The following is a 22701-nucleotide window of genomic DNA, read 5'->3' as shown; positions in this document are numbered from 1 at the left end:
TACTAACCATACGAAGAAAATCCACATCTACTCAGAGCAGCATTTCTACATTGCATTGTTTTCATAGCAAAGCCCTTCAGCACAGAAGAGTGCAGTAAATCAAGAGTAACACCAATTTTCATCACACAGATATAGTCTGGGCAAGTATTTCACAGAAATATCCTGAATACGGAAATGATGACCACACATCAAGTAAGATTTTGTTCAGTTTAGTACTTTCATTCAGTACATGCCAGTTAAAGTCAAGAGTTTAAATCCAGGCTTTCCTAAGCCAACTTCTCAGAAGTTGATTCAGAAAACAAAATATTTAGAGGTTGGCTGGGTGTCTTCCCCCTGTTCTCTACATAATCCCAAGCAACCTAAATGAGATCTGATCCTCCTTAAACTGGCTTGACGTAGGTCTGCAGGGTTTCTTGGCTCAGGCAGTAAGTGAAAGAAATAAAACTGGTTCGTAACTGGAATCAGCCCTGAAGTGAATACAGGCACATTTGCATGTTCCTACCCCTGATGCAGCTGGAATCAGTGTTTATCTGAGAGTCAGATAACACAGGAAGGATGACCAACATACCATTGCAACACTTTTTCCTGGCCAGCCTCAAGGGAGAGAATTCCCACCCACAGGCTTCTGGCAATGGGACTTGGCTGTGGGTTTGGGGAACCAGGACTTTGGGTGTTTCTTTCTAGCTTGTCAAAGGTTGACCCCATTCTGTCTATCTCCACTCCTACCCTGGATTACAGATGAAATCATGCTTCCAATTATCCTGGCTTTTTAGCTGACTACTTTTTCACTTTTCCATTAGTTGGCCTCTTCAATTAAATGTTGCAGCATTTGCAATCAATCACAGTCAGATTTAAAACAAGGATCAACTCAATTGAAAACAATCATCAACAGTGACCTGTGAAAACAGATCTATTATGATCCTGACAGCTGATTTTCTCCCACCTCTTTCTCTCTTACTTTTGACAAACTAAGTTTCAAAACCAGATTTCTATACATTTCTACTGTTCCTAGAACACCTACAAAGAGAGAAGCGATGACTACAGTACACGTAATGCTCAGGAAATAATTCAAATTAAAAATTTATGAAGTACAAATTACCTGGCTTCCTATGGTCATGTGGACATTGTGGTGTTTATTCCTTTGGCGTGTCAAAAGAGAGAAAATTTGAAAATGGCTAGGCAATATAAACCCACATCTCACACAGAGTTAAGGACTCCTAGTACATGGATACATTTCAAGTTGATAGTAAGGAGGAAATCTTTATAGACGGACTTCCATTGTCCACCATTTCAGATTCACCCTCGAGGATACAGGAATGTCACAGCTGTACAAAATTCTTCCTCTGCATTGCTCATCCCTGATGTCCTAGACAGAATCACAGAAAAACACAAAAAACTCTGCTGCAGCTCTTTGCAGATCAGCAGTTCGATTCTCCGCTTGGAGAAGGACTCTCATCAGTACCAGATGAGGTCCTGCCACAGCCATGGTCTCTGCCCAGGGAAGAAGTTCTGCCTCCTGCCCAGGTGGAACCTCCTGGGATCAGTCCCTGCCCGTTCCTCTGGTGCCATTGCTGGGTCCCCAGAGCAGAGCCTGGGCCCTGCTCGGAGCCCTCCCTGCAGACAGGGACACCCAGGGCTGAGGGCCCCTCTCAGCTGGGGCTCCTCTCGAGGCTGGACAGCCCCAGCTCCCTCAGCCTTTCCCTGCCAGAGATGCTCCAGGCCCTAAATCATCTCTGCAGCCTCTGCTGGCCCCGCTCCAGGAGCTCCATGGCCCTGCTGTGCTGAGGAGCCCAGAGCTGGACACAGCTCTGCAGATGTGCCACACAGGGCAAAGCAGAGTTAAATCTCATGTTCTTTTTAACACTGAAGTTTGAAAAAAGTGCAAAGCACTGCCATGCTCCTCTTCATTCAGCCTATGTCACGCTGGCAGACCTCTGTATCCGACTTCAAACCTACCATGTTTACCGATTTTCACATACTTTGCACCACTTATTATCACTCGTGTGCTTTGCTACATTCCCTTTGCTTTCCAGTACTAATGCCACACTCTTACAAAGAAAACACACATCTCCAATGAGTGTGTGAGTAAACACAAAGTGCAAACTTAATAGGACCACTAAAAAAAAAAATCGATGTTTTCTGTCAGAAAACCTTCTCAAGAGGATAGAGACCACACTACTTGTGGTCCAGTATATCTTGTTCTTGTAGTATAAAGTCCTGGTGGAGAATATTAGTAGAACTTTCATGCTTATGCTAAAACATCAGAAGATATGTTCCCCTGCTAACACTACACCAGATATTTATTTTCATTAAAGAAATTATTTAATCAATGAAGAAACACTCAAAAACAAAACAAAACAACACAAACCCCCCCCCCCAAAAAAAAAAAAAACCAAAAAAAAAACCACCCCAGAGTTCTACAGTTGCAGGCTTACAACTTATGAATAGGAAGACAATGAAAACAGAAAATTGATATATTTTACCCTAACAGTGCACTCAGTAATCTGTAAGGGTAAATTTCCATAAAGTATGCAAAACATGGCATTTTAAAAAGCTAAGGCAATGAAATATGACCTTTTCATCATGGAATTAGTTATCCTTACTGTATTTTCCTGGCCTTGATCTTCCTGAACTTTCAAAACAATTATCAAATACATGCAATATCTTTATTAGTGCAAGTGGAACTTTCTTGTTTGCTAAGATTTTTGCACAGCACTGTACAGAAAAAACCCATCTACCTATGGGACACTCCAGTGAAAATCTGTAAATTATTTAAAAGAAGCTGCTACTAGCAACTACAAGCACTTTAGATAAAAAGCATCTCTGACAAGATATTTTGGGTACTACACTTTGCATGGAAAGGACATAAAGTCGCACATAGCAGGTAGGATTTTTGAAGTCTAAAAGACAGAAAAAAAAGAAAAAATAGTGCAAGGAAGTGCCCATTTTATTTTATAAATGAGTCAGCAGTACTGGGTGGTATTTTTACATGGTTGCATGGAGCAAAGCACCAAATGCTGCCAACGCTACTCTAGAGTGATAATATATAGACAACACACTGAAAATTATATGTTAAGAGTAAAAATCCATATGAGGACTTACGTGCATTTCACAAAACCAAATCCTACTGTCTTAATTTCAACAATCAGATGTAATAAATTCAGCTCTCTCTTCTTGCCCAGGAGACAAAGTACAAGTTTCCTGCTCTGTATCTAGGAATGCTATGAGACCTACTTCTAGAATTCCACTTTTTATTTAAGGGCTCACAGTCACAATCACATTAGTCACGCTCAGTGTAGGTGTATGTAGAAACTAAGAGAACTACTCTCTTTGAAAGCACCCTGTCATTTAATGAAAGACAGTATTGTGACTGTTTTAACATTCTGAACACATGAACCTGAGATCAGAAACAAGCTCCTATGAAAGGCTCCAGATCACCTTACTTCATCTCCCAGAACAAGACTTACCTAGGCTGCCAGGGAAATTAAACATTAGTGACAAGCAGAGAAGTTGGGTTTTGATAAATGCAGATTATGTCACTTCAGAAGGCAGAACTTTCCCATCTTCAAGGATGTAATCTATAGTCAGCAATGGAATCTCTGGCATTGCATATTATTTTTTTCTTTTTTTCAACTTGCTTATCTAATTTTTAACATTAAATACCAACAGCTAGATGTTCCAACCTATAACCTTTAAGATTGGAAGTTTAAAATTATATTGACTGTCATGAGCAAAGCAATCTGTCCTCCTGTGTACATCAGCATCCTGGGCTGGGGGAATTCTGGCCTTCCAGAAAAGGTGACAAATGTGTTCAGTATTAATGCAACTTCAGCCTGCTGATGATTCACCAGCAGAGGGGTGACTACTGAAACACAAATATTCATTACTTGAAAACCCATACTGCAGTAAATGTAGCACTGACAGACAAAAGTTTCCAAGAGGAACCTGAGAATTAAGACACACACCTCCTGTACAAGTGGAATAGTATGAGCAGCTAATGCCTCTGTAGGCTGTGATTGACTTGCTGTCAGATCACAGTTTAGTTCTGCATATGTGGTTGGTTCAACAGTATTACTGTGTTGGCAGAGTCCAGAGATCTCATCTTTAAAGTATGGGTGGGTTGTCATCACATCATCTTGGAAGCACACAGTTCCACCTTCTCCTCGAGCTGCTTACTGGGAACTCTTTGTGGACAAGTTTATCAGCTGTAAGCAATGCCTTATCAGTTCTTGAAAAAACCTGAGCCAGCCAAAGCAATAGGCTTTCCCCTCAGTGGAAAATTCAGTGTTCCCAATGGCAGAAACACAATCTCAGCTGTATATGGGCCAACACAAACATTCAGCAGAAAAAAAATGCTGGGCCAAAACACCTGAGGCCCCATGGATGGAACATTCCAGTACCAGGAACTAATACTTCTCCACAAATCAGCTGATTTGGACCGTGTAGGAAACAGCAGAATGCCAGATTTGACATAGGTGCCTGTAAAGCACTGATTTTAGTGTGAATACAGACAGCTTTAGAACATGGTGGAGACAAGTTCAATTCTACTCTTAGTCAAAGAGATTAATACACAGCTAGCAGTCTGCCTGACACTACAGAGGAACAAGGGGTCAGGAATAGGCCAAAAGGTGAAGGGACAAAGGTGAAGGGATACACCTCCAGCAGGAAATGAGGCTTTGTGGTCACAGCCTGAGCTCTCTCACCTTAGTGAAGTGGCAGCAGAACTAGGCGAAGGAACAAACCAAAATGCCTGGGAAAGGACACAGAGATTAGGAAATAGGGGAAATGAAAAATATTAACTGAGAAATGAATCAAGGATCCAGCATTTCCTATCAAACCACTATGTTGTTTAGGGTACCCTGAAACCTTAAATTCAAGTATAGCAGAAACGCACCAGCTGCTTTGAGGATGCACAGAACAAGGCGGTAGCCACTGAATATAAATGTAAGAATAAAGGAAAATTAAAACCATAACTAGATACTGTTATGGCAAATGTTACTGGTTATCTGCAGAACCAAAGCTTTTCTACTGAGCTGGCAGGTTTCAGTACTGCATCTAGGTGCAAGATTTGATGGCTATTTTGCTACACCCAGCAGAGCATGGTATAAACACCCTGGTACCCCCTGGGTTTGTCACCCTCTCCTCTCTGCAAGTGTCATCAACTTTATTTCAGATGCAAAGAAAGGCACGAAGAAATGCAGAGGGGATCACTGACATTTTGCTACATACTAGGAATGTATTGCTCTGGAGTGTCTAATGAAGATAGCAGCAATAAGGACTCAAAGGAGGTCACTGGTAGAAACCAGTGTCATTCAATGTCTGTAACATCTTGACCTGGGATTTCACTTCTTTGTGCAGCAGGGCTCCACAGGGAAGTAGAAGCAGAACCACATCAAAGCAATAATGTACATTATTGGAGAAAGGATGACAGGGGATGTAAAGAGCTAGGCTGAGAAGTTCCAGCTGCAGTCACAGGAATAAAGAAGAATCTACTGCACACACTGCATGGTTATCAGAGTTCTGAGGCTGCAAAAACAGATCTTTTATCACAAAAACAAGCAGATTGTTTCTTTGCAGTCTGCAAGGTTGTAAGTAGAGCAACAAGGATGCAGTTATACGGGCTGAGGGTTAACTAAGGATGTAATTCTGTCACATTCAATTTAGGAATGTGAATACATTGCATATGAATTTGGGTGTCCTACTAATGGCCTGGGGAGCAATAGCCTTAGCATCTTCAAAATTTTTTTGTCCAACAAAGGAGTTGAGTCCTTTACAGCAATGACATTTAATTCAATAGCCAAAGGCGATCTAGAAGCAGTCCTGGACTGTGATGTTCTCCTTGACTTAAAGCCAGAAACAATGAATAAGCTGATGCCAGTATATGCAGTAGTTTTGCTAAGGGCTCCTTCTGTAACAAAATTTCACCCTCAAAATTAGGTTTAAACAGAATCATGCCATGCATTTCAGACCAACAGATAACAAAAATAGAAGAGCTCTGTGAGCTTGTACTACATCAGAAAGTGCTTTAGGTCAGGAAGGCATGTCCCTTTATCTCTCTCCCCTCCCACTTTCCCTCACAACAGAGCACTTCTGAAACTCCTCCATTATATACCCACAGCTCAAGCATAGAAGAAACCTATTAATTTCTGTCCTTACAGAGAAAGATTTTAAAAGCTAATGCCCAACAAGACCACATGTTAGTGAATAAGCAGTGACAGTTGGTAAAAGCAGATGGTTTTGAAAAGATTTGCAGCAGTCCCTGGCTCCAACATCCCAGAAGCTCCACAGGGTATTGGCAGAAGAAGTGGTGTCTTACCTTTTCTTTCCCTTCCTCAGTCCAGAAAACCAGCAGCTGATCTTGCTGGTTGCCATGAAGGCTGGAAAGGACAGGCAAAACTCACTCATGTTCTTCATCCCACCTCCAAACTACTTTTGCCTCTCCACAGAAGCCCAGCTGAACACAAGCCACTGCTCTAGGTTGAGCAGCTGGGTGCCCACCTGACACGAGACACAAACCCACCCCCATGTTTGCTGGTCCCAACCAGGATCAGAGCAGGCAGAGCTCCTGGGTTTGGCAGTCACTCACCACAGACCATGACCACTTTGCTTCTGACCACACCAGAGGATGGTACCTAAGAAAGCATCACAGCACACTCCAGCGCTGAACCCCAGCACACACACCTGCCCGCAGGCCAGAGCCCTGCTCAAAGCACCAGCACCTGTTTCTGAAGGCCCTAGTGATGAAGGAGGCATTTCAGATGCTGCAACCCCACACAGCTACACTTTGACAAATGGTGAATGATTTCACTTACAGAGCGATATAGCAATGGGAGCAAAGATCATGGAAGCACAGCTATTCACATTACACCTCAAAACAGAGAAAGTGGGAAAAAAACCCATTATTTCATGTGTAAACAGCAGCAGTGACAGAAAAATATATTTCCAACAAGTGTCGTGTGTTTGGCCAAAGTAGTGTTGATTGCTACAGGTGCAACCTTCTCCAAGTTACTGCTGCTTGTGCTCAGGGAGCAGGGACCCACTAATGACAGAGACCGCGCGAGCATCACGCTGTTGTTTTGGGCACGCTGCCTCAGCTGGAGCACAGCACCAGCTCCAGTCAGCTGCAACTCTCCTCTGAGCTATCACTGCTAAACACCTTATCACACCTAAAATGATGACTCAGACCATTTCTTATTCTGCCAATGAATCATTACATGGTGCCACCTCTGGCTACTATCAAAATCGTCTGTAACCATTTCAGCCATTAACTCCACAGTACACCCATTCCAATAAACCTTTTAGAACACTGCTCTGCTCCGTTAATACCCACATATTTTGTGAGTAAATTAAGAGAATCTCTCAGCATTTACTGAAGTGTAGAGTAGGAACTACATGCCTAGTACTGTTCCTACACAGCATCTCCATTTTTCAGATTTTCCTCAGAAAGAGGAGTGATTGGCTCAATATCAATGTAACACTTATTCTTGCTTTACATTTCTTAAAACAATACAACTGCATAGCTTTGTAAGAACCTTTTTCTTATTGTTTATCTATCCCACTGGTTACAAAATTACAGTCTAATAAAGTTTTCATAATTTCACCCACAATATCAAGGTAGTTTCTGAAGTAATAGTCTAGAGAGGCTTGTAACACAACAGTGTAATTATATTCAGCAGCCCCCAAATAAGAAAAGGCCTTTTTGAACCATCTATAGCAAAATAAATCCCCCTTCTTTACATTAAATCAGGGAACCTTTCTTTCCGTCCAACAATTAGGTTTATAGCTTCTTTCAGGAAGGTAAACCAGAAAACAAACAAACAAAAGAAGCTGTCAGTCCAGCCAGTCCCAATTTTATACAGCATTGCAGAACAGTACTGAAAACTACAGTCTGCTACAAGGTAAGCACAAGCCATTCAAAACTGGAATCAAAACCTTGTATTTGTTTATGGTAAAATTGCCTCTTACCTTTGGACACAATAAAATATGGGTCTGGGCTTGAACAAAGGCACGGCCAAAAGATGGCTTTAGAAATTATATTGTAAGCATCCAGGTTTGTGACCAGTCCTGCCAATCTTAAATGCATCAATCAGTCATCACGTTTTATATTTTTTTCTGTTAACCCCAGAAGACAACCACCTGCTACTCAAAGCAGATATGGAAGATTGATACTGGTATAAAGGGTTAAAAATTAATTTAATTATGGGGAAAACCTATTATGACCATATTTTATGCACACAGCTGCACCACAATTACATTGTGGAAGGAGAAAACTGAATTGGGAAGGAGAAAACTTTGGAGTCAAATGCACCTGCATATTTTTGAGGCACAAGATACCTTTTTCTGCGAGCATGGGTGGAAGAAAAGAGCCTCATGCAATTTCCAGCCACTTGAAACTCCCTAAGCAGGGGTACACACAAAGAGAAACAGATTCAAGCAACTCCTGCAAAACACAGCTGATATAAGCTTAGAACACAATTATAAGTGAATCACAGGTATTTTTGCCAAACATTCAATATGCCTCATGCTTTAACAACAAATGTAGCCACATATTTGAGGGAGAAAGGGTTTTCAGTTTTTAGTAATTATCAACAGAACATTAATTACATACCTACTATTATTATTTCACTATGCAAAGACCTAGTTTGATGTCATTTTAATGCTGCATGTCATGCAAAGACAGCTAAAGAAAGCCTTAAAGCACTATGAAAATAAGAATTAAAAAAAAAAAAAAAAAAACAACACCACAGACAAAACATCTGCCTCAGATGGCATTAAAAATGGGAAACACAGGCTTACCATTAAAAAAACTGAATGGAAAAGAACTGTAATAAAAGAAAAAGCATCTGCTGTAGTCTTATCTTGAAGGACATAAAGTTTCCTCTTTGACTCAGTTCATCAGACCCTTGAAGGGTATGTCTACACAAGTGACTGGAGACAGGCAGGCACCTCTTCTCTCTCTCCAAACTGGCCAGATAGGCCAAATTAAATCCGGAGGCCGTGCAGAAGCACCAGCACAGCACCAAGTGAGCTGATGAGGCTGAATGTCCCCGGCTGCGAGGAGGAGCAGCACGCTCTTCCCCCAAGCGCACGATCTCCGTCGGTTCCTTGCTGTGTTTTAGCCAGGCATTGAGTCACACCCAGGAATTCATCCAACTCAAAACCAGGCCAAGAGCAACAACAAGAGCAGATCTGCATTTGGCCAGGAGTAGTGGCCCCATCCCAAGCGGGAGGTCGGCAATGCGCAGCCACCAGTGAGGCAGGCCGGCTGGCTGACCCCCTGGTCAGGCAGGAGCCCACATTTAGGGAGTGAGGTTCGGGGCGTGCCAGCACAGGTGAAGAGCTCCCAAACGAGGACTGCCTTTGTGAAATAGCTGCCTGAGCCAGGGAAGTCAACATCCTTCAGATTATCTTATCCTTATACCCAGACACATCTGGTGATGCCTGACTCTTTCCATGACCCACTCCTGATAATTTAGATAATTTTAATCTCGATGGATAATATTCAAACTTCCATTTCTTAAGCCTCTTTTGTGGACTCAGGACCCTTAGGGAAACAGAATGCTATAATTTTTCATAGTGATAATGCAAAATAATGCATTATTCTAGGACAATGCTAGTATTATCCCCTGCAGCTGTTATTCTCAATATTTTCTTCCAAACATAGCAAAACCAAAAAACGTAATAAGATAAGCAACAGTCCCCTGATTAGTCAGGTACTCATCAATACAGTTTTCTCCACCCCACTGAGCTGCTCACATGATCTGTCCCTTCTATAGGTCAAAATAACTTGCTATGGCAGAAAAACCTGGCTAACTCTTGAGAACTAGGAGCTTTCTATGTGAAATGTATGGGGGAAAAAAAAAGGTTTTTTTTCAATGACAGTCTAATTCTGCAGGCTGCTCCTCTGGAGCAAGGATCTACACTCTGCTACAGGACTCAAAGTCATCAGTATCCTGAAGACTTCTGAAGACAATGACCACTTGTTCGTGTTCTCCACTGCACCATGCAGACAAATGACACTTTCTGTGCCTTTGGTCAAATTGCCAACAGTCCCTGTCACAATCCTTCTGCCCTGTCATCATCCATGTTCCTCTCTCTGCCAGCACTCCTACACCTTCCCAAGTCACCCACCTCCCCAAGATTCAGGTTTGTCAGATCTGAACTGACTTTGGGGAAGGTACAAGAAGCTTATCAGTAAAAGCTGCTTCCTGTAACAGAGCTACAAACTTTGTGCCTCTGTTAACAGGCTATTTCCTATTACTTTTCTAGCAGTTGATCTCTAGATATTTTTATGCCCAGCTGACATGCTATGGGTTCTATTTATTCAGCCTTTTCACACATGGTCTTTAAGATGTCTTAAAACTACATTTCCCCACCACTAATTTAAACAAGCCTTGACCAGGATTAAACTCGAACCCTGAATTGGAAGAACTGAAGAATTTGCAGCTTTGTTATAATATCAGATGCATCTTAAACGTACTCTAAATATAGTAGAAGGCTGGCCTAAATCTGCTATTCCTTCATGTTTAATTCAAGTACCTTTGAGTGAATGCATTCCCACCCTCCTCAATTTTCTCATCACCAGTTCTCATCACCTATGTACTGAAATTTATGGTGACTTTAACTTAGACAAACACCCCAAAACACAAAGGAAATGTTTTAAAACATTATAGCTATGCAGAAACAAGTTGTCAGAACAACACAATAGATCTAGAGGATTTAAGCACTACATTGCAGCAGGGATTTCACAACTTCACTAAAGCAACTATCAATTTTTAAACTATGTAGTTCCTTCAAACAGAAGATGAGTCCCTAACTCAGTAATGAATAGAACTTGGACTTTTCTAGTCAAGAAAAGTCCACTTACACTAAGAAGGAAACTAAGATGCTTTTGACACAGCAGTGCAAATCAAAATAAACTCCAGTAGCAAATCTCTGTGCCACCAGCTTCTTAACAAGTGGGGATAAAGGTTCCCATAATGCCAGCACGCACAGAAAGTTACACTCTAAACTAGCAAGCCAAAACAATGTGAGCTTTGGTATTGAAAGTTTCTGAAAGGCCTTGCATTTTGTTACATTTCTGGGATCATCTAATAGTTCACCCATACCCTTGTTTTAATACAAATTCAAGTGAACCAGGATTAGAGCTGATATGGATTTTGGAACACATTTTTCTAGCCTAAAAATGACCTTTAGAGATAGCAAACTCTCAGTCCAAATAAAGATGCAAAACTAGCCTTTTGACTGAATTTATAGTGCAATATTTCTGGGTGAACTCCCATTCAGTTTTACTGCTTCCCCCACCCCAAGATAAAGGCCTGTCATTAGTTATTTGTTTCTCTAGCTATGCCCTTAAAAGGCTCCAAGACAAACACAAAAAAACAAATTGTTCTGAGTAACATATACAGTATAACCCTTATACTGTAAAGGACTGTGTAAGACAAGACAAGGTCACATGTCTCTCGTTTCCAGAGAACTGAGTATATCCTCACAGGATCCTGTACCAAAATTTGTGCTTGTGGTGCCCTGCGGGTGAGGGGTAGCAGGGATATCCAGTCATTTCCCAATCAAGGGAGAGAAGACATCACCAAGGTTCTGAGTAAGACTCTTTCTTCATATGATTAAAACTCTACCGCTATATAACACCACACTTCTATTAAAAAAAAAAAAAAAAACACAAAAAAAAACCACACCAAAAAAAAAAAAAAAGACAACGTATTGGCCTAACAGCAGGAAAACAAAAAGGCAACCCTCCCCCCAGGTTAGATGAGCTCTTCCTTTATTTTGAACAGCATCGCACCGACGATTTACCCCCACCCGCAGCGAGGCAGGGCGGGAGCCGCTCGCCACATCCTCTCCTCACTCACAGGGTCGCCCCCCGGCGTCAGCTCACCCACGGAAGAGCCCAAGCACGGGCGGGGCCAGGGCCGCCGCTGCCCCCGGGGCACCGCCCGGTGCCAGGGGCCCGACCCGGAACCCAGCCGCGGTACCTGCCCGGCACGGCCCCGCCGGAGCCTCCCGGCCCCACTGCAGCCCGCCCGGCCCCGCCGCCTCCCGGGCATCCTCCCTCTCCAGCGTCGCCTCCTCCTCTCCCTCGCCCCCACACCACCTTCTACCTTCTCGGTTGTCTTTGGGTTTTTTCTTTGCTTCCCTCCGCCGTGCCCCAGCGGGTTGTTACCTTCAACTGCCGCTTTTCCGACCAATTCCCGCTTCCAAATCGCTGCCCCCCACCTTCCCCAGCATGCAAGCAACTCCCGGCAAAGAAGAGGCGGAGGAAAAGAGAAAAAGCAAGGAAGAAAAAACAACAACAACAACAAAAAAATCTAAACAAGAAAGAAAAAAACCACAAACAAAACCTACCCAAATAAAATTAACAAACCTCTCGTGGTGCTCCGGGCGTGACAGTGTGTATCCGGCCGGGGGAGGGAGGCGGGCAGCAGCAGCGCCGGCCCCGCTGCTCCGAGCCGGACCGGGGGAGGATGCGCGCCCGCCCGGGGTGCGGGCTGGGGCCAGCCGGCTCAGCGCCGCGGGCTCTGCAGCAGGAGCCGCCGGGCACTGCCGGGGCGGGAGAGCGGGCCCCCTCCCAGCAGCGCTCGGGCCCGCGTGTGCCCGTGAACCCCCGCCTCAGACCGCCCCTTCCTCCGCGGCCGCCGCCAGCGTCCCCCCGCAGCTGCGGGGCACGGGCGCGTTCGGCGGCCCGGCCGCTGCCGCCGCGGCCGTGCCGCAGGGGGTGCGGGCACGCCGCGCCAGCCCTGCAGGAACCAGCAAGGCAGGCGAAAAAAGGCTCCCTCTCTGCCTACCCTTCTCCCTCCCGGAGGGCTCCCCTCCTTACCGGGCTGCCGGGGCTCCTCTGCCGCCTCCGGGCTCGCTGAGGCTGCAGCGAGTGGCGGCGGCTCCTCCTCAGCGCCTCCCCGAGCCCCTTCCCCACCCTCGTCCTCCCCCGCTCCGCCTGCGCCGGCGTGAGCCGGCCGGGAATGCGGGAAGCGCGATCGGGATGTGCTGGAGCCCCGCAGGTTCCCTCTCGCAGGGGAGGGCGAGGGAGCTCCAAAAGCTCCTAAATCCATGGTGAAGGGGCAGGGCGAGTAGTTCCTCGGGTATCCTCTAAGGATATTACACCTCCTTACTCTCTTCAGCTTACAGCAGAATTTACGGCTGCGATTAAAATGGTTAGGAAGAATGTTGTGCACAGAAGCAGAGTTATAAAATAGGCATATTAAGTTAATTACGCAATTTGTCTTATAAACGTTAGGAGAAAACTGAAATGCGCAGCATACCTATTCAGCCTGAAATACCTGCTTTTAACACCAATATTCATTTTCTCTCTTCAGCAATAGAAGATACACCCTCAGATCTTTTCAACTCGGCATCCGAATCAGCAAGATGTGACGTTTTTATAGCCTCGTATTACACTTGCAGCATGTATGAGCATTAATTAATCTTACAAGATTGTTTTTATTTCATTATTTCCTTCCATTTATTAGCACTGGGAAAAAGCCAGCCCGGCAGAAGTTGGGTAAGTTGCTCACCGATGAGTGAATCCGCATAAGAGCTATTAGCAGAGCACCCCACACAACGGGACTAAGTACTGCACCCACAGCAGCAGCTCCTCCAGCTCCTTGCTTGGGGAGCTTATAGACTACAGGTGCCTGCCACTATCATGTGAGACCTACAGGTGCCTGTTGGCACATTGAGGCACGATCTAAGGCTAGGTGGAATCTCCAAAGCCTCATTTCACCTCATTCTGCCAGGTGTCCTTACAGTACATATGCCAGTTGCCTCCATGTGACACGGGACATAGGGCTCTAAGACCCAGGCGGACCACAAAAATCCAACCAGGACACAAGGTCTGTGTCACCCGCTCTCTACATTACACCTATGGCTTGGAGTAGGGCCATGCAGAGCTGAGCAGGCAATTCATCCCACAGAAATGGGTGGGATGTAGAGAACCTTGCCTTCATAATTCATACAGATGGAAGAAAAGCTTCTGCCTTCTGCAATACCCAAGTGCTGTCACAAACGTTTGGAGCACTCAACAGGAGAGAGGAAGCTCTGTTTCAATTTCATTTTTGTAATTACAGGGAAAAACAACCTACAGCTTCTTTTACAGTTGGACTCAGTGATCTTAAGGGTCTTTTCCAACCTCAGTGATTCTGTGATTCCAGCAAAGGAGTTTCCGATTTCATTCACTGGAAGTGTAGCAGGAGGAAACTTGCAAGGAAAGAAACTCACAGGCATATTCCTTAACATAACTATCTGCCTTGACAGGCTGGCCAGGCCTCTGTCGAGACTGAAAAGGCCATGCCTGAACTGATGGTGACTGTTTGACACCAAAATGAGGAACAAGTAGACAAAGACATGGCTTAAAAGAATAGTCAGTGAGGGATGGTTTTGTTCAAGGACCGTGATCTTGCACTTTGAAAACTAACCAGAAGGAAAGCTTTTGGGAAGCCCAGAATGAGAAAGAGCTATTGTAAGTATTATTTTTCAGGACACCAAATAGAGAGCTTGATAAGCATCAGTTCCTTCAGAAACTCTTCCAAGAGACATTGTATAGGAGACATACAAATCTGCAAACTTAGCAAAATTCCTCTGGGAAATTTCCAAAAGGCAGGCAGGCTAGAAGAACAGTTCCCAACTAAGAACTACTTAGGACATTAAATTGCTCGCGTGTCAGAGTTGGTTCATGACTGCTTCCCAGAAATCTCTAAGAAAAAAAAAAATGCTAAGAGCATAATTTGATTGAGGAAATGAAGAAACAACAGGGAATTGCACCAACCTGAGGAGGCTGCCCTTTGAACCCAGGAAATGAAGGTAGCAGTGAAGCTCTCAAATGTATCAAGGGCTGGGGAGAATGTGGAGGCTTCAGCTTGAGAAGCAATAATAATCTGTCTGAACCTGTCTGAACTCTTGTGGGAGTTGGTAGGAAAAAAGTGTCACATGCTTTTTTGGAATGAGATGGACAAGGATGAACTGCATGAGAAGAGCACAGAGTCAAAACATCTGCAGTTTCCTCTAAAGAGGACTGCAAGTAGTTTCATACAGAGGGAAATATGCTACAGGTCCTCACTCTGGAGCATCTATTTTTTTGTTGTTGTTGATTTTATTTAATTTAATTAAAAGATAAGCTTTCCTTAGCTCTTCCCAGATGTCAGTTTTTCTCTGAATTCTTGCCAATGCAAGCAATTCAATCTTAGTGAGGCACTCACTCTGGGCAAAGCAATCATTTATCCATTAAGCATCCAGAGGGGAAAAGAAATATAACAGAAAACATGCAAAAGTAATTAACCTTGGCTTTTCCCCCAGAAATTTCTACCTGTATCTTTACAAAGTAGCAGCTTGACCTGTGAGATTTCTGTTTCTTTGAGGCTGACAAAAAAAAAAAAAAAAAAAAAAAAAAAAGTCAGATGCAAAAATGCAGTAACTATTAAGTTTATTCGAAGCAGAAAATCATGTCTCTATTAAAATGATTTTTACTTACCACTCACTCCTACTTATGGCTGCCCAGCTTCAACAGTCTGAGGGGTTGAATTGAAATCTTTTCTACATAATGCTTGTTTAGCAACAAAATGTTAAAGGGACACCTGTTATCTGCATGGCTCCCAGTACCCATTTCTTATGTTTCTGATTTAGCAAGTCAGCTTGCCCTCTAACCTTTTCTCCAATGTGGTTGTTCCTCTGGATTTGGAAAGGGTATATCTCCTGCAGTTTTTAGATGCTCCAGACTAAATGATTCCATCATTTTATAATACAGACCAAGTGAAGGAAACTGAAACATAATGGAAGATGTTGATGATTTTTGAATCATCTATTAGACAAATGCTAAAATTCTGATTAATGGAGTAACATATATTGAAGAGTCATAAAGGAGTCAAACTCCAAACAGAATATTAATTGCCACATATTGCAAACATGTTTTAAAAAATAATTTTGCTACTGATAAATATTTATTTATTTTTCCTTGTGAGAAGGAGGGAATTAATTAAGTAGTGTTGCATTTATTTTCTTAATACAAGGAATTCACATTTCACAGTTTCACTTTTTTTTCCAATGATGTGTTAGCCTTCAGCCAAGGTACAGGTAAAGATTAGGGACTCTGAGAAGAAAATTTAAAAATTAAGCCTACAATTAATGCAATTAATATTTAAAAGTAAGAAGATGTTATTAACAGATCTTGTCATCTGTCAGCCTGATCAAGTTGTATCAAACCTGCTGTTTATGATGAACGAAAATCATAGCTATGCATGGAAAGCTGCCAAAGAGACTTTGGACAGGTTGATTTCTTAAATAACAGTAATTTAACCCACTTACAGCTTCCTCATGTGAACCTAAGACCTGAGGAGAAAGAGAAGGTGGCAAGTTGTTGAGTGCAAATTAAAAAAAAAGACAACTGTTGCTTTTTTAAAAAAAGGATCCTACTACTGCACGTGTGCACAGAAGGGGTTGGGCTCTGCTCCCGGGGAACAAGGGACAGGCAAGAGGAAACAGCCTCAAGTTGCACCAGGGGAGGTTTTGATTGGATAATAGGGAAAATTTCCTCACTGAAATGGTGATCGAGCATTGGCACAGGCTGCCCAGGGCTGTGGTGGAGTCACCATCCCAGAAGTGTTAAAAAAATGTAGATGTGGCACTTGAGGACATGCATTAGTGGTGGACTTGGCAGTGCTGGTTAGGGGTTGGACTTAATGATTTTTACAGGTCCTTTCCAACCAAAACTATTCCATAATTCTGTGATTTGAAATCCATTGCCACTTTTCACCAATTAAGTGGCAGCACTGAGTACTGAGTAACCAGCAGTGAAATGTCATAGTGCTGCAAATAATTAGTTAAATATCTTTGTTTGCAGGTCAAATTATGCCTAAACAAATAACAGTTTGTGCATGTCTGAAGTGCCTCACATCTCAAAATGCCAAGCCACTTTGCATTAAGTGATTGATGCCAGACACAAATAGGCTCCTTGTCACACAAGCCTTAATCTTGCTTTTTTTAACTATAGACCTTACAATGTTTGTACCGTAATCTTTCAACTTTTTAATGGGAATTGAAAGGTAGATTGGTTATTTCCTGATTGGCTGATGTCTAAACCTGTAAATCTACGCCTGTGAGCAGTTTTCTGCTATGGCAAATTTTTTATTATTTTGATCTGCATCCAAAACAGTTCAATCTGGAAATCAGGACAGAAATGTGAGCTGACAATATCCCAGTATTTCCTGTGTTTAAGAAACAAAACTGAGCTTCCAAAATGTTACAGAAGTCAGGGCAAAACCCAGTTCTGGGGTATGCATTTAGAAGACATTTTCATTTTATTGGATTTTCCCATCCTGGAATACAATTGGAGAAATCGTACCAAGAGAGAATACCAAGTAGTATTTTGCAGAAAGTCAGAAATGCACACTACATTGTCTGAAGGCACTCGACTTTTTTATATGAGATCATGCTATCCATTATTCTTTACTGACGTCTGTCTATGATATTCCAGATATTCCTCAAGAATACTAGAGAAGATGCAGACACCTTGACAACCCCTCTAAAGAAAGCACAAAGCCAGTTTATTCATAAAATTACTACAGAATATTGTATCGTCATAATAATCAGCTACAATATTCAGGTTATTTCCACATCTCATTTGGTAGTATTAACTTTTTACAAGTGCAGATGTTTTGTCTTTTTGGAGTTGGATAGCATTGGCTCTTCCTTCAGGTATTTTCAATTCCTTACTGACATTTCTTCCTGATACAATCCTTGCTATAAACTGTCTTTGCATGAGTAGGGAGTTTCAGCATTTCAGCAAGAGAATCACAGTGTGGCAGACTTAGTAGACCATTACAAGCAGATTTAAACACCAAATGGCTGGTAAATATTATTCATTAATTATTAAATTTTGAGCTCCAAACACTTAAAAAGTTCCAGAAGAAATGACTGTGCCATGATTTACTGCACAGGAGTTCACCTATCCCTGACCACTGCCCACCTTCTAGAAGCACAGGCTGTGTGATCTCAGCAAGCTTTGAAAGAAGATTTTTTTTTTCCTGAGTTTTTTTTTACATCTTGTGCAATGTAAGAAAAGACTGAAGTGAAATTGAGACAGTGACAATGAGAGAAAAAGAGAATCGAGAGAAAAAACAACATGGAAAATAACTTCATGCTATCATATTGTAAAGTCAGAAGTCAACTCAGCAAGAATTAGGATGATCCTGTTTAAATAGCACAGGCCGGTAGTTTCCCAATGGATTGTCAGCTGCCCAGCAAGCAGGCCCAACATCAGTGTGCATGGGGCTTTTAGGAAAGGCAGGACCTGGGACGTAGCCTTCTCAAGAATATTTATAGAATTCCTTTGCCTCTGGAGACCTCTGTTCCCAGCATTTGCCCAGTCTAATTCATCAGGAAGAAGACAGGAACATGTTTGAGCAGATCACCATCCTTCTGCTAAAAAGTAATCTAAATGAGTGAAAAGATGTGTGTATTTTATGAAAGCTGCACTTCCCGACATCCGCAGGCTGTGTGGAGAACTTAACAAAATAGAACCCTGTAATAGTAAATGATTCAACCTAAGGAAACAAATTTTCAGGCAGCCTAAATTGCCCTGATGAGCTTCCTTCAAGCATTGTTTCCACTGAAGGAAGATATTCAGATCACAGTAAACACAGCTGAACTAAGATAGCCATAGTTTAACAAAAAGGAACCTTAAATTACTCATTATGCAGGACAGCAGAAATGAGTTGTCAGAAAAAATCAGGATCAAAGGTTTTCAGTTTTCAATTTTTCAGAATTCAAAAGAACCCTCAGCTATTTTAGCTATTCCTCTTTCAAAGGGCTCTGATTGTGAACTGGCAAAAATGAAAAAGAGGACCACAACAAAAAGAAGACGCCACATGCAACTGAGACAAAGATCAGAGAGCTCAAGTACCTGTGGTAATCTGGGCAGCTGGACTAAGATGTTGAAAGATGACTGGATGGTTTTGTTTTGTCCTTTCAACTACCACGTAACAGCAACACTGCGAAAAAAGAATATATGTGTAAAAACATTTAAACGCAGACACGACCTTCTGAGTACAAAGAGATAATAGCTAGATATTAATATTTATTTCTCACATGTGACCCAGGATCTATTTTCTTTTATCTGGTAGGAAGGTTTTAATCATATCAACAAATCATTATTTTGCCTTCAGAAAATCTCCCTGATTGCTTAGAGTGATAGTCCCTTTCAAACAGGCTGCTTCATTCTCTTGTATGCTGCTGTATTTAGTTATTACAGCATGGCATGACCTGGGGTAGCCAATACTGCATTTATAAACAATAACAATTTATTGAAGCGTGAGATGATGTTATTCATTTCTATCTCAGGCCACCATGTGCACACACGAAGGAACAGAGCACTGAGCCCAAAGTACCTCAGAAGGTCATGTGTGTGTGTTGGGGTGTATGTATTTTCAGCAATTCCGTTGTCTACTAAATCCTTCCACCTCTTCAGCTTCCAGTGATGTGATCAGATGGGCAATGAGCTTGGTTGCTCAAGCCCTTGTTTTGACTACCCTGTGTTGAAATATTTTGCCAACAGAAGCTGATAGGATGGCACATCCAGTCCAGCCTTATGGGCAGTACAGCAAGGTACTTCCATAAAGCCATTTTCAGAAGGCAAGAAGAGAGAAATGCATCAACCTCCTCTATGCATAAATACTCTCTTAGCAAGTGCTTTTAGGGCAGCCAGGATGTTTGACTCTTCCACTGGAAACACCTTCACTGATAATTGTGGTGATTGTCAGGCTCTACCATTTTGACTCTGCAAGCATGGCCCTCAGAAGATTTCTGAGTAGGTAAATCTGGACTGAGTTTTAGCACTTAAAAATGTAAAAAAAAATTCAAAGAAAAATAAAACAAAAAGGAACTCCAAGGTGCTTTTGTGATTTTGCGATTGGTCACTGAGAATGCTCATTTTTCTCATATGAAAACTTATTTGTTTGTGTGAAAAAGAAAGCAAGCTTGAGAGAATGGTAAATTTGCTTGTCTAGCATTATAAAGAAGGGTAGAGAGAGGAAATTAACTTTCAGAAATTACAAGTAACAAGTACAGAAAGCAATGAAACCAACAAAGTCATAATCTTCTACTGATTTCACTACTTGTGGTTAAAAAATTATAAAGAAAAATTATATTTGAAATTAAACTTTAAGAAGGTTTGTTGTTGTTTGTAGCTCTTTTTGAGTTTAGATGTCCTTATATAATGTATTCTAGACAGCAGAGGCAATTTCAGCAATCTGGGCTTTTTGAAGTATTACTTTTCCTGCTTTTGAATTAACTTGAGTAAAAAGATCAGATTTCATAGCAAAGATGAATATATGTCCATATTTTGGGACGGAAGACAGTGCTGGAGCTGAATTATTCCATCATGTCCAAGTGGATGCTTGGAGAAAAAAAAATAAAAATCACCAAAACCTCCAGGAAACACTGTGTGTGGAGTAGGAAAGGCGAAGGCTTAGTTTAATTAAAAGATAGAAGATGTTAGGCAGCACCAGAGATGCCTGGTGGATTTCTGGATTATCTGACATGGACAGAGCATCCCATCTCTATCCGCTCCTTTTTCAAATAACACCTAGGCTAAGCTTTGCAATACATGGCTTAGAAACTGCCCCCCTTGAAACCTGCAATGCAGAAAGCTGAATGCTCTCCTTGCTGAAGTTATGAAGTCTGATGCAAAAAGGAGAGTTATTTATCATCCAGCTTTGAAAGAAGCTGGAGAAAACAATTCCCTCCCCCTTTCCCTTCAGATGGAAAATGCATTGCATGATTCAGCCTCCTTGTTTAGAGCAGTCTGGATCTGAAGGCAGAGAGGCTGAAGAAAAGAAAAATGGGTGTTGAGCAACCTCACCGGTGTCACTCAAACCCTTCTTGTAGCAGCGAGCTCTGAGTCTTCAGGACAAATGCAAATGTCTGACATTTATTGGACCTGCAAAGTTGTTTAAAAAGCATTGTTTGAATGTTCATCAACGTTGGGCAGAAGAGAAGGGAAGGGAAGGGAAGGGAAGTCCTAATGGAGGCAGGATGACAGCTTTCCACCCTGAGGGGGAGATTTACTTGGCAGCAGGAGCCTCTCTTTTCCTGAACTCCTTGCAATCCTCGTCCATAGGAGTCATCTGGCTTTGAAACCTCCAGTCATCATTATTCACTCTATTCCTAGCGTGACATTTTCTTCAGCAGAATTTCATATGGCTTCTGTGGCATGCTATTGTTTCTTTTGTGAATGTTAGTAAGATTTTCCTAAAGGGAACAGGGGGAAATAAATAAATAAATAAATAAATAAATAAATAAAAGAAATTGAACAATTGAACTCCTAAGGAAAACAGAATGGAATAAAACAAACAAAAATCAATCAATTAAAACAGCTCTATATTCTAGATTTTAAATTTTAAAAAAATTCTTCATCTACTTTACTAAAAGATTATCCTAGCATTTTGAAATGTTAATATGGAGGAGTAGAGAATTAGTATCATGTTGACAATGGAAGACATGGGTAACTGAGAGAGAGATTGTTAAGATGCTTCATATGAAATTTGTCTTTCTTCATTCATACTACTTTCAAGATTGAATTTACATGCAAAAACCAATCCCACTGCTAAACTCTTACTATTACCATTGCTTCAGCAAAAATCTGAAAGTCCAGGGGACATATGTGGAATATGTGGCTTCTGAGAAAAAAGAAAGAGCACTCACTCCTGCCATGACTTTAAACTGCAGTGAAAATATGTACTTTCTGTTAATCACTGCAAAGTTCCAAGACATTTGAAAAAGAGATCTAAACCCTTCTGCATATAAAACAGCATTATTCATTGTTCTACAGAAAAGCAAAAATGCATGTACACAACACTGACTTGTAATTGTGCAGCATTAACTCTGTTTAGTAAGGAATCTGCCAGAATCAGTTCCCTGGGGGACATGTACCTCTCAAGCCTTCTGCTCTTTCCAAAGCAGCACTTCTGACAGTGGATGGGACATTTCTTTCTCAGGTGATGTGCTGCCAGTGTTTGGGGCTGCAAAGTGACACTGACTTCATGCTGTCATGAAAATATACCCTTGGGGGTTTGTGTGCTGACATAATGAACTGCTCCTAATATATATTGTCTGACTATTACCCAAAGCTTTGATCATTCTTGAGCACAGAAGAACCTTTTACATGGTGAATGATGAGGCAAAGTGCCCAGTTGTTTATTTTTGACTGTTGTACATTAACTATGATCACTTTGTTTTATTCAAGCCTCAGTTTCTCCCAATAGAAAATGAATATATTAAAATCTGTCAGCCTCATAAATATGGCAGGAGGACTAATCAATCTGCTTTTACAGGAATCCTGAGAGACTAGGAATTTTTGTAACTGTTTACTTTCAGAAAGTTTTACTTCTTCATCTGCCTACCATTTTTCAAATATGTTGCTCTAGCTTTCCAGAAACATTTTTTAAGCTATAGATCATTGAAAGGAGAGGAAAATTCTAAAAATACCCTCAATGTGTGAATATAGTCACTCAAAATTTGTTTTCTTAGCTGTATTTACTAAAGCCATAGCACTTCAGAAATTATGTAAAAATAAACAGGAAGACTTGTAGACATTTTTCTGACATGTACTTTTCCTGACAAATAAAAACTGTGAGCCTTTACCAGTGTATTAGGTAAAACTGTACACCTGGGTACAGTTTAATTTATGAGGATGTAAAGGTC

The 22701-nt window shown here is 41.8% G+C and overlaps 1 protein-coding gene across 4 annotated transcripts in view; it reads right to left on the bottom strand.

Annotated features, from left to right (window-relative positions):
* Positions 1-12896, bottom strand: part of LOC137474189 (fatty acyl-CoA reductase 1-like) — a 111843-nt gene extending 98947 nt beyond the window's left edge. The window contains exon 1 of one of the 4 annotated variants that reach the window (XM_068190542.1): positions 12833-12896. The gene's annotated coding sequence lies outside the window, so the exon portion shown is untranslated. Of the gene's footprint in view, positions 1-12178; positions 12283-12360; positions 12525-12832 lie in introns of those variants that run through there. The other 3 variants (XM_068190546.1, XM_068190543.1, XM_068190544.1) reach the window with 3 other exon arrangements.
* Positions 12897-22701: the final 9805 nt, after the last annotated feature.

Source organism: Anomalospiza imberbis, chromosome 5 (assembly GCF_031753505.1).
Source record: "Anomalospiza imberbis isolate Cuckoo-Finch-1a 21T00152 chromosome 5, ASM3175350v1, whole genome shotgun sequence".
Lineage (NCBI taxonomy): Eukaryota > Metazoa > Chordata > Aves > Passeriformes > Viduidae > Anomalospiza > Anomalospiza imberbis.
The sequence above is the reverse complement of the archived record's forward strand: the minus strand, read 5'-3'. Positions and strand labels throughout refer to the sequence as shown.